Source organism: Chlorocebus sabaeus, chromosome 19 (assembly GCF_047675955.1).
Source record: "Chlorocebus sabaeus isolate Y175 chromosome 19, mChlSab1.0.hap1, whole genome shotgun sequence".
Classification (NCBI taxonomy): domain Eukaryota; kingdom Metazoa; phylum Chordata; class Mammalia; order Primates; family Cercopithecidae; genus Chlorocebus; species Chlorocebus sabaeus.
Window position 1 is genome coordinate 23,663,522 of NC_132922.1, and position 13,157 is coordinate 23,676,678.

The 13,157-nt window shown below is 45.1% G+C and overlaps 1 non-coding gene across 1 annotated transcript; it reads right to left on the minus strand.

Moving 5' to 3' along the window:
• Positions 1-7,578: 7,578 nt before the first annotated feature.
• Positions 7,579-9,325, minus strand: LOC119627129 (uncharacterized). The gene is made up of 3 exons (XR_012089603.1): positions 9,160-9,325; positions 8,282-8,332; positions 7,579-7,952 (listed from the first exon to the last, which is right to left on the minus strand). It is a non-coding gene; the product is annotated as an uncharacterized protein (transcript).
• Between the last annotated feature and the right edge of the window lie 3,832 nt (positions 9,326-13,157).

Genomic DNA, 13,157 nt, shown 5'->3' on the forward strand with positions numbered 1-13,157 from the left:
TTCCTCATCTGTGAAGTGGGTTAACAATCCCATTTCTCAGGTCCATTTGGAGGACTGAATATGAAAGTGTTAGGAAAACTACAGTGGACCAAATAGGTGCTGAATAAATGAGATCTCGTGTCATGATTATTCCCCTTGTACTTTCTCTAAGGAGATTGGCGATGGGCCTGTCCTCCACTATTCTGAATACTCACTCAAGTTGTTACTGCACTTTGCAGTTTGCTGCACAGGAATTGCATCATCTTTGAAGATGCCACGAATATTCTCCAACCCGCAAAGCAAACCTCTTCTCACACCTTTCATCCGTCTCTGGCTGGCCAATTTCTCCCTGGCCTTTGGCTTGGGCTCACCTATCACTTCCTCTAGGACAGTGGTCAGCAAACTTATTCTGTACAGAGCCAGAGAGTAAATATTTTAGACTTTGTGGGGGCACACGGTCTCTGTTGCCACAACTCAACTCTGCTGTCAAAGTGCAAAGAGACACAAACAATACACCAGAATGAGCATGGCTGTGTTTCAATAAAGCGTGATTTATGGACACTGAAATTTGAATGTCATATAATTTTCGAGTGGGATGAAACATGATTTTGATTGTGTAAAACCATTTAAAAGTGTAAAAACCATTCGTAGCTTGTGAGCTGTATGAAAGAGGCAGTGGGCCAGATTTAGCCTGGGGGCAGCAGTTTGCTAAGCCTTGCTCTGGGAGGTAATTGCTGGTCACCCCCTGTCCTCTAGGCAGGCTACATTAAGGGCCTTTCATCAGGGTTTCCACATCACAGCACTGACAAGAGAACATCCTAATTACCTGTTAACTCCTCTATGGACCGCCAGCTCCTTGAAGGAAGCACTAGGTTTCATTCATCACAAAACCCTCAGCACCAGCACATAGTAGGTAGTCAACAATTACATATTAAACAAGCCCATGTGTGGATGAATGAACCTTTTAAGCAGCTCCATGTTGCAGATATAAGCTCCATTTTACAGATGTGGAAGCTGAGGCTCAGAAAAGGAAAGGGATTTTCTCAGCATCACGCAACTGCAAACATGACTGAGCTGGGGTTCAAGCTCCCAAAAGAAGAATGTTAACTGAGCAATTGCTAGGTGCCAGACACAGTGGTGCTTGCGGCTTCATACGCCTCAGTCCCCACATACTGGGCACCCATGGTGTGCCAGGACCTGCCTGGTTCATAGCCCTTTAGGTTGAGAACATTGGATTCCTCACTGTGAGAGCACCAGGCTTGATTACGCACTGTGGAGTTCAAAGAACAATTCTGGAATGAGGCATTCCTACCATACCTGAGCTAAGCACTTTTCACATTTAAGTCCTTCATCCTTGCTCACCACATCCCAGAAGTGCAATCTGCAAATCAGCTTAAAAAGCAAATTAATTAATTTTTTTTAAAAAAAAGAAAGAAAGAAAAAAGCAAAAAGCAGTGACAACCATCGCAGCAGCAGCAACAGCAGCATCTGCTGAGTCAGGTTATCCATCCACAATAATCGATGGCTCATCATCCAGCCATTTCCCTCCTCCAAATACACAAATGAATAAAGAAAGGGTCTGGGCTTGCAGACAACAGAAAGGACACCCAGGGCAAAGTTGCCTCCGGCTGGGAAAAAGTCACCTCCCCAGAACGATGCCCACATCGGCTCTGCTGCCGAGGTGGGAGATACTGGAGGTAAGTCCCAAACTCAGCCAAGAGGGCTGCAGCCCACAAGTCCCCCGCGTGAGATTAAGGCGGGTAAGCAGGAGCTCCAGCTGTCTAAGGCAGGCCCTTGCTCTCAGCGGCTCTCGGTGGTGTGCTTGATTCCCAGCCCAAATTGAGTGCCCCAGCGGCCCCATTTTATTAAGCAGGCCCAAGTGGCAGGAGGCTTTGGTAGGAGAATGAGGCGCTTTCCCGCTCATGCTGGCTTCTGGGCCAAGCCCTTTGGCCACACTTCACAGGCCCCCAGCGCAGTCCCCTCGGCGAAACCATTGCGAATCTACTTGTTGACCGTGGCCTGGTTGTAGGATTTAATGGTGGAATAATATTTACACAGCAAACTCCTCCAGAGGTGTCCTAAACACCGTAAATGGGATTTTTGGAGCTTAATGAGAGTTAGTGGACTCAAGACAGGATAATGTGGCAACTGGCGGCCCTAATCTGATCTGGCCCCTTCTGCGCAGTTAAGACTTAGTGGGCGGTACTGTTTTCAGAGTTGGCAAAAGTTGCTTCTGACCCCTCCTTCCTCTCCCTTATTTCCCCTGTGAACTTTGCAACATTTTTTAGCACCATGCGGCCTGCAATGGCTGCATCTCAGCTCCTGTCCATGGCCATAAACCCCACACCCGTGCCTATGGGTCCGGCGATGGACCTTTGAAAGGGTGTTAGGAGAAGGGTGGACAGGAAGAAGGTAGACTTAATCACTTCTTCTCTCTCTCTCTCTCTTTTTTTTTCCTGAAAACAGTACAGAATATACCTTTAAAAAAAAAACCTTGGATTTTAGTGTCAATATCAGAATTAATTTCATACCCATGGATCCAATGGGCTTTAGCCACCATGCAGTTCTTGATCTACACTAGAGGCAGAGCTGCATCTAAAAAGGTTCAAGAGTCATAGGTTCAAATCTTGACTCTGCTACCTCCTAGACGACTCACTTCCCTCTCCAAACCTCAGTTTTGTCATCTGTCAAATGGGTATGATGGACAATACCCGTCACAGGGCTGTGTGGCAAGCATGTGACTAAAGCATAGAAGGAACCTAGTACAGGATTTTACAGAGCAAAGAGTTAGTCAAAACTAGTTTGGAAAGTCTTTTTGACCTCAGTTTCCTCATCTATAAAATGAGACTTCTATTATCTACCTCTAAGGATTAAATGAGATAAACTGGTACAGCATAGCCTGGATCAGGATCTAGAAGTCCAGCCCCCAAGCCAATGCCAAGGTCTCTTGTCTTCAGTTTGCTGTAATTGACTGACATCCGATATGCTATTATAGGAATATATACCCCCAGTATCAGGAAGGGATCTTCAATGGTTGGAGAATTCCTTTACTTTCCCATAACCACAACCAGATCTTGAGCTCTGCTACCCTTTTTTTTTTTTTTTTTTTTTTTTTAGATGCCACATCTCTCTCTGTTGCCCAGGATAGAGTGTAGTGGCACAATCTCAGCTCACTGCAACCTCCACCACCTTGGTTCAACTGATTCTCCTGCCTCAGTTTCCAGAGTAGCTGGGATTACAGGCACCCGCCACCACACCAAGCTAGTTTTGTATTTTTAGTAGAGATGGGGTTTTGCCACGTTGGCCAGGCTGGTCTTGAACTCCTGAACTCAAGTGATCCACCTGCCTCAGCCTCCCAGAGTGCTAGGATTACAGGTGTGAGCCACTGCGCTCGGCCTGGCCTTGAGCTCTGCTTCTTTATACAGGAAGAGTATCTGTGAAGACCAGATTACCTAGGACTGGAGAACCAGGTGGCCCCTGGTTCCTTTAGGAGTCTAGCTGGGTAGTTCTGGTAACCAGAGGTACACAGTTGCTTGGCATGTGCATTTGTGGGTTTTGACTGACAACAGGTGGAGAGCTCTGGCCAGTGCAGTTCTGGATGGAAAGGGGCCTTGCTAGATCCAGGCTGCTTCACCAACCTAGGTTGGAGCCCTCTAGGCACATTGTGTTGTGGCTTAGCCTGGTTTTGAATCTTTCCCTTACTAGCTATGCTTCCTGTTAGCCTCACTAGCCTGCAGTTGCCTCTTTCGTAAGATAGGGAAAGAATAGTTTCCATCTCACAAAGTTGCTGTGAATTTGAATAGATTGGACCATATAGAGTTCCTGGAATAGAGTGTACTTCACATGACCCCAGTGTCCTCAAGTCTATCAGCTTAAAGTATGAGATCTAAAAGAAAGAACAGGATGCCCTTTCACTACCTACAACTTAGAGAATCCCAGAGAAGGCCTCTGATTGGCCTGCCCCAGTCATGTGACCATCCTTTAACCTGATCACACATCCAAAGGGCTGTCTGTGGTTACACAACAAGGGTTTTTATCTTAAGATAGGGAAGGTGGACACATTTTCTGAAAAGAGAAAAATGGTAGTCATTAAAGATCATTTCAATGGCTCCATGATTTTGGATACAATTTGCAAACATCTGAGTTCAGTTCAAAGTCTGTAAAATGGTCACAGAGATGTCTACACTATATTAAGTTATTCTGAAGATAAAGCCAAAGAAACCATGGATCACAATGCCCGGCACATTTTAGTTCAGCTCAGTAGATGTTTGCTGAATCCAAATGTTGTCATCTTGGTAAGTTTGTGTTATTGTTACTGGTCCCAGGAGATCTTTAATAATTAGTAATTATGTAGAAATAAGGAATTATTTACTCAATTATCTTTTTATAGATGTTCAAAGACAAATATACACACATGTACATACACATACATATATATATGTATATATATGAGAGATAAATTGATAAATCTATATGTGCCCTAGGGGTGCTTAAGATTAATTTTTCTTTCATATTATTGGTCTGAAAAAAATCAAATGGGGCAGGGGTAAAGCTGATGAACATTATATTAAACTTACATGGGTCCCAGATCCTCCCTTTTTAACCAAAATTTTATTGTAAAAGTATTAAAACAGAAAACTTGGAAGAAGTTTATAGCAAATATATGTATACCCTCCACATAGATCCCACCATTGGTTAGCATTTATATACTTTATTTGCAATGTCTGCCCATCCCTCAATCCATCTATCGATCCATCTTAATTTTTGATACATTTCAAGCAAGCATTTCAACAATGCAATGCCAATATTTATCTATAGCTTTTTATGTAAAAAGCATATACATGTATTGAAATGCATACATCTTAAAGATACATACATTGAATTTTGTCAAATGCAAGCATCTGTGTAGCCCAAACCCGTCAATCCTCCAGAACGTTTCCTTACACTCTTCCCCAGTCAATCCTTGTTCTCACACCCAGAGTTCAGCACTGTGCTTTTTTTTCCCCTCACCTCTGATTAGTTGTTTGTTCTAGAACTTCATGTAAGTGGAATCATACAATTTGTACTTTTTTGTTTCTAGCGTATTTCATTCAATATAAAGTTTTGGAGACTGGTTTTTGTTTTTGCATGTAGCAGTACTTTGTCTTTTTCACTATTGTATGGGATTCCAATTTATGAATATACTACAATTGATTTATTTATTCTCTTGTTTATGGTCATTGGGTTATTTCCAGTTTGAGGCCACTATAAATAAAGCTTCTATAAAAATTTGGATACAAATCTTTTTGTGAACATTTATTTTTATGTTCTTGGTAAATACTTAAGCATTGAATTGCTGGGTCAGAAGGTAGGACAATGTGAAGTGTTTTAAGAAACCACATAAGATATTTCTCCAAAATTCTGGTATCATTTTACATTCCTGCCAACAATGTATGAGAATTCCAGTTGCTCCACATCCTTGTCAACATTTGGCGTTGTCAGTCTTTTTCATCTTATTCATTCTTGTGGGTGTGTAGCAGTCTCACTGTGTTTGTAGACCTCTTTTAAAAAATCAGTGCCAAATTCTCATCCACTTCATAAAATGCCTGAACTGGAAGGACTTTAACTTTTAGATGAGGAAACTGAGGTCTGGAGAGGAAAAGAGACTGACCACCATTTCACAGTATATTAAAGGTAAAGCCAGATTAATAACCCAGGCTCCTGACAGCTGACCTAGGACTCACAATAAGAATGTGTCATTAAATTGAGCACCTATATGTGCCAAGCATTGAAGTAAACTGTCTCCTCTTCACTATTTAAGTCATTCATTCATTCATTCAACAGACACTCACTAAGCTTCCCCCTGGTCCAGTAACATTTTAACATTACAGATACAGAAAGAAATAATAAAACCTCCTAGTTTACAAAGAACTCACTCTACTGAATGAGAATCTTCCATCCTTGATCCAAGTCATATTGTTTTCCACTTTAGACATGGCAAGAGCCACAGGCATTAGTGCATTAAGGGTGCTTTCATGAGTGTAAAGGAAGCTGCTACAGCACTTTGAGAATCTTTTTGTTTGTCTGTTTGTTTGTTTTAATGGAGACTTGCTCTGTCACCCAGGCTGGAGTGCAGTGGCACGACCTCAGCTTGCTGCAACCTCCACCTCCCAGGTTCAAGCTATTCTCCTGCCTCAGCCTCCCAAGTAGCTGGGATTACAGGTGCCTGCCATCATACCTGGCTAATTTTTGTATTTTTAGCGAAGATGGGGTTTCCTCATGTTGGCCAGGCTGGTCTCGACCTCCTGACCTCAGATGATCCACCTGCCTTGGCCTCCCAAAGTGCTGGGATTACAGGCGAGATTGATTACTATAGCAAAGATGGGGGGTGCTAACTCCAGAAGATATCTGTATTTTTGCTCTTTCCCTTCATTTTGTTTCCAAACTTTGGTCATCATGCACCACATATTCCCCTGAAAGAGGTGAGTGTCCCTAGAGGAAGGCTAGAAGTCCAAGAACCCTAGTGGGAAGAAAAAGCTTTGTAGGGGGGAAGGATCTTTTCTCAACACTAATCGTTCAGGGAAGACTACTGGGGTCCCATGAGAACTGCTTGGTTATTTCTAAAATCAACTGGAAGTGGATTTCCAGGCCAAGACAGAGAAGAGGCCTTAGATATTACATCATCCAGAAGTTTCTGCAGACAGACCATGGCTTGGATTAGCTGTCTAAATTTCACCCTCCATATGGAGATAGGTGGGGGAAACATTAATATGCAAATTCCTGGGTCTTACCTATAAGGATTCCAGTTCTCTAGATCTGAGAGGGAAACCCAGAAATCTTTCCTTTAAAAAGGTTCCATGGGAGTTGGAGGGCTTTTAGGGTAGTGAAATTATTCTGTACGTTATTATAATGGTGGATACATGTCATCATACATTTGTCAAAAACCATGGGCTGTACAGTACCAAGAGCGAACCCGAATGTAGACTATGAACTTTGGTTGATAATGATGTATCAATGTTAGTTCATCTATTGTAATGCTGATGGTCGGGGAGGGCTATGTTGGTGGGTGAGGGATAGGTGGGAACTCATGTACTTTCTTCTCAATGTTGCTGCGAATTTAAAACTGTTCTAAAAAATAGTCCATTCGAAAAATAGAAGCTCTCTGGATTTATGCAACCATCAATAACTATAACACATTTCCCTGCCCAAAACCGTTCCGTGGTATCTCAGTGTCCTCACAACAAAGCCATGCTCCTTAGCCTGGTCTCCAGGGCCCTGTGAGGTCTGGCTCTGCCCTTCTCCCCATCACTCCTTACTCAGTACTTTTGAACATCCCTTAGTGCTGGGATAAACTCATTCTCATTCCAGAGTCTTTGCTCAGGTGTTCTTTAGAAGCATTTTTTCCCTCACTTCAGCATCCATCCCCGTTTGCCAAAAATATTCGTATATGTTCATCGGGTCTTGGCTTAGGTGTCACCTCTTCCAGGTATCCTTCCCTGATTGTCCCTGGCTGAATCAGGTGCTTTTCCTTGGGCTTCCACAGCACACACACCCCACCCACTTTGCTTCCCCCAATTTGGCACTAATCACTCTCATGTATAACCGTATTCATTTCCCTCTCCCCTGAAACTCTATCAGTCCAATGAGACCCAATAATTTCTTTACTACTAAATCCTGAGTGTAAGCACAGGGCCTAGCACATAGAAGGTGGTCAAATCATGTGGATTGAATGGATGACTGAACCCAGTGGCTTCCGCACCCTTTCAGTCCCTCCCCTCTTAAATCCTGTTTCTCTGCACACAAAAGTCTTGATGGTGGCTGAGGCATCCTGGCAGATAGCTGGCTTCATTCTCACGGCCATCCACTTCAGACCTATTTCTCTGTTAGGTGAACAAGATCCACAGGTCCCTAATTAGCACTGTGGACTTCTGGAAGTTGCAACATCTCAAGAATGGTGCGGCGGAGTCTGTTCCTGGGGCATCCTGCCATGCCCCCTGTTAGATAGAAGAAGAAGGATTATGCAGCTCATGTCAGCAGCTCCTCACTGTGCTGTCAAAGCAAGGCTCCCAAGTGAGCTGGCACAGGTGGTAGAATGAAGAGTGAAGAGGAGCAGGAACAGATATGAGCTAAAAGCCTGTCCTGCCCTTTGTTCCATACTCCAGGTGCTCTCCAAGTCCTTGGCGAGCTGTTTAGGTAGCAGGTTCTATAATGGCTTTGAAAGTAACAAGTGAGTACGGGCCATTCACTGAGGAAACTACGCCCGAGGTCCTCTATTTGGAAGAGTACCTTCCGATCGGGCCACGATCTCTGCAGAAAGACTTACCTTTGGGAAGCTCTCTTACTTCCACTCCCTCATTACAGCCTTTCCATGACTCTGCAAGTGGTACAGAAAGTAAGGCTCAGAAACTAGAATGGGTTTCCCTGATACCACCCAATGTATCAGTCCAGACTCCATACAGGAAACAAAATACAGTCTAGGTATCTTAAGCAGGAAGGGATTTAATACACGGAATCCAGGGCATGTAAGACCACTGGAAGGGCAGAAGGAGCAAGTTCTAGGTTAAGTCTCCTAGAGTAACTTCCAGAATATACAGAGCAGAGGCATATGGACAGCTACTGCCAGAATTATGCCAGATGCAAGACGCTGTTGCATTTCCAACACCACTGCCTCTTGATGTCTAGGATGTGAGAGAATGAAGTGAGGTCCCTGTTGCAGGAAAACCTCCAGTTACTACCACCACACTATTTGCCAATAGCAATAGCCACAAACTGCCAGAGAATGGACTCACATTAGCTCCCTAAATCTCACATCAATACCTCTCATTGGCAGGAACAAATCTGCATCCAGAACCTTAGCTTTCAGAGAGTCTAGAAATATCCTGCTTAGGCTGGGCGCGGTGGCTCACGCCTGTAATCCCAGCATGCTGGGGGGCCGATGTGAGCGGATCACGTGAGGTCAGGAGTTCGCGACCAGCCTGACCAACATGGTGAAATCCCGTCTCTACTTTAAAAAAAATCCAAAAATTAATCGGGCATAATTCAAGCTACTTGGGAGGCTGAGGTTGGAGAATTGCCTGAACCTGAAAGGCGGAGGTTTCCGTGAGCCAAGATCATGCCATTGCACTCCAGCCTGGGTGACAGAGAGAGACTCCAACTGAAAAAAAGAAGAAAAAGAAAAAGAATGAAAAAGAAATACCCTGCTTAGCTTTGTAGCCTCTCCAGGCCAAAGAAGGTGGAATGGAAGTTCAGTGAAGCCACGCAGAGAACCCAGCACTTAGGAAACCCCAGGCTGAATTCCAGCGCTGCCACTTTCTAATTGTGTGGTTTTGGGCAAGTGACAAAAATATGCTTTGCTTTCTTGTCACTATGACATGACAATGCCAGCAGCCATCTCCTAGCAGGGCTGAAAGGGTTAAATAAGATGATGCTTGCACAATGCTCAGTGGAGAGCCTGGAATACCTTAAGTCCTCAACAAATGGTAGGTGGGTGAGACCATTACTATTATCACAGTTTTAGCAAAGGCTGGCTCCTCTCATCTCCTTACCAACACCACCATCACCAAAAAAAAAAAAAAAAAAAAAAAAAAAAAAAAAAAAAAAATCAGGTTACACAGTCACACAAAGTATTTTCATACTGCTTCTGAGAACAAGAATCCTTGTAGAAATATAATTTAGATACAGAATTCTTGAATTACCAGGGCTTTTCTTTAGCTTTTGGGGGACAATGGGAAAGAATACTGGAAGCTAAATTTATTGGGGGGAAAGCTTAGTATATGGTTAATCCCCCTCTGTGGAGCAGCTCCGAGAAGGGAGGAGAAAGAAAAAGAGGTTCTTGGTATTAATTCTCTCAGAAGCAAACGAATGCCTCACTTTGCTTGGGACCACAGAGCATGGGAGGAAAATAGTGGAATATCTTCATCTCCATCCAGTGTTTTGAGAAGATGGAAGAGAGTTATTAATCTGTTCCTAGAAGGGCAGCTGAGTCCGCAAAAAGAGGTGAGAAATCACAATCAGGCAGCCCTGTGTGTCCCTGCCCCCACTGGGATGCATGACTTGGGCAGGTCGTGTTCTTCCTAGAACCTCTTCTTTCTCATCTGCAAAGTGGAGATGATCTCTTCTCCCCGCTGGATGGCTACGAGGACACAAAGTCAGGCCATACACTGAGTGTTCTGTTTTCCTGCCGCTGCCCATGGGCCTGCCAAAAATCACTGGGATTTATGAGCTCAAGCCAACGGAGAATGTATGTGATGGGGTGTCAATTCCAGGACAAAAGTCTGATCTGGGTCTCTGTACCTCATGGAAGCTGGAGCCTGCACCTATAGCAGCCCACATTTCTTTTTTTCCATCAGGGCAGCGATGCAGGGAGAGTGAAGAGACTTGCCAGACAGCAGAGGCCGTAAGGGGACCGTTTCCTATCGCGGTTTCAAAGTGTCAGGTATCAAGGTAGCTATTTGCAGGTAACAAGCATCCTCAGACAGTGATGGAAGAGAAGAGCCACTCATGGATGGTGGCGTGTCTGAGTCGGAAGATGCCTCCCTATCCCTGCCACGCTTGGCATAAGTTGCTATGGGCGCCCCTCCCACGAAAGTGGCCAAAGTGATTAAGCGGCCATGATTGGCATCCTGGGGCCCTTTGCAGCAGGCACGACCACTCGACGCCCATTTGAGCGCCGGAGGAGGGTGGTCCGGAAGGACCCACCGGCACGGCGGGAAGGCTCGATTAGCCCACCTGGCAGCCGGACCCAGACCTGGCTGGCAGCAGCATATTGCTCACCGTCTGGCAAATAGACAGATTTTCACAAACCAGATTCCTCTTCACAGGCCTGGGCCCTTCCTGTCCAACTGTTCCGGCATCTGTTTCTCTTAAAATGTATTTATTACACTGAGAGGAATAATAATGGGGCCAGGTCTGAGGCCCCGGAGGCAGTGGCAGTTTCTCCACCCAGGGCTTCCTTGGGAAGCATTCGTGTCAGGGAAAATGGAACAATGCTTAACCTAGGAAGAGTGTGCCCTTGGTCACTGGAGTCGGAGAGGGACTGGACATTGACCCAGGGTCTAAGACTGAAGGAGATATACTGGGGATGGTGGTTGGGGGCTTGATACCTGTGGGCTGTGTGGCTTTGGGCAACTTCCTGAACCTCTCGGAGCCTCAGTTTCCTTCTCTATGAAATGAGGGTTTGGCTGCATGACCACCAAGGTGAGTTGTTTCTTGTTTTGCCTGTAAGTGATTTGAAAAGTTTATGCCTGTAGAATTCAGCCTTACCTGCACACCCAAGATTAGGCATTCATTCATTCATTCATTCATTCATTCATCCTTTCATTCATCAGATTATTCAATGAGCAAATTACTGTCTACAAGACACTGGGGATGCAAATGATGATGTAAAGAAAGCAGGGAGCAAGGCCGCTGGAAGCATGTTTCCCACCACTCAGATAATGTGAATGTGTGTACCAACACCAACAGCAGCTGGTGTCCATAGGCCTGGTTTACCATGTGTCAGGCATGGTGTTAAAGCACCTTACAAACATCACCGCTTTTAATATTCCCAACAGCCCTGCAAGATACATATATATATATATATATATACACCTTTGTCTCTATAGGTGATACTGGAGGAAATGGAAGCCAAGCCCAGAGAGGCAAAGCAACTTATCCAAAGTCATATAGCAAATACACTGACAGGAAATACCCTGGATGAGGATTTCACTGGTTGATTGACCATCTTGGGTTCCTATTTCAATGACTCTGCAGCTTTTGAAGATGTGTTGCTGCCCGGATCCTATCTGATTTCTACAGTAGCCTTCTGGGGTTGCCGGAAAGGACGGTGAATCCCACCTGACTGGTGAGGAAGCTGAGGTCTAGGGATGGAAAGTGATTTCCTCGAGGTTACAAAGCAAGTCAGCAGCAGCACGATCTGGAAATACAAAACTGTAAACCTAAACCTCCCACTGTTCGTTCATTCATCCCCTCACATAACAGGTACCCTGTGTAGTTGATTCAAATGTGCTCATTTAGCTTTTACTATCTCTGAAATCCAGTTTCATCATACAATGCATGACATGCTATGTTTTAACTGGTAGATTTTTTTTCTTAGGGAAACATAAAACAACAGTGCGGTTGTAAGCAAAGGCCTATTTGATGGTATTTACTGAGCACCTATTATATGCCAGTGTTGGACATGGCTCCTGCTGTTCTCCTCATCCATGGAGCAGACCATGGGAAAGCTGGGATTCTTGGGAAGTCCTAGGAAGATGGATTTTAGGTATCAGGGTTTGGTTCCCTTCACCATGTTCATTGGCCAGCTCTGTTCAAGGAATGGGGGGTGCAGACAGATCCACTTTGGTGGTGGCGGTTGGGGGTGGTAGTGACCATTGACCATCACCAGCCTCTCAGGAGCTCTCATTGAGAAGCCTGAGAGCTGAGCCTCTGTTCAGTCTGTGCAGGTGCCCTGCTGTCCATCTCCACTCAGACAAACACCTTTCCCAAGTTCCCTGGGCTCAGGGAGACTGCGCTGGGCCCCAGGCAATCCTCAATGGGACTGTAGTGATGATAATTCTAGTACTGTTGCTCTGAGCTTCTGGAACATTTAGGGTAGAATGATTTTGTCGGCTCAGCCACTGCTGATTCCCAAGAGACAGGAGGAGCCGGAGCAGGGGGTGCAAGCAGCTGCAGTCAAAACACAGTGATGGGTTAGTTTGCTCTGAGGAGGGGGAGGTGGGGGCATTATGCCAGGACAGAGCAGCCAGTGCTGGGAGCTGATTGCCTGGCAGGGCTGGGCTATGCTAGGAAGATGAACGTGCCTGCTCTGCGAAGGTCTGCAGGGCTGGCAAAGAAAATTGAGTCATGGCATCAAGATGTCCAGACATTTGGAGCAGGTATGGGTAATTTACCCCTTTGTGGCACGTCTGTTCCTTAGACAGAGGAGAAGGGCAGCATCTTGGGAAAGAGGGCAGCCCAGGAAGAGATGTGGAGGTCTCCATACACGGACGCATCCCTTGGGAGACAGGCAGTATCATGCAGCAGAGCCAGGCTGGAACTGAAAGAGAATTTAGAGACCAAGCCCATCATGTCCTTACTTTTATAGATGACATATGGAGACCAGAGAAGATTGAACCACCAAGGTCACACAGCAAGTTTCATCACCAGCAAAGTGGGCATGAAACACCTCCTTTCTCCTGGTGTAGTGTTTATAAAACCAT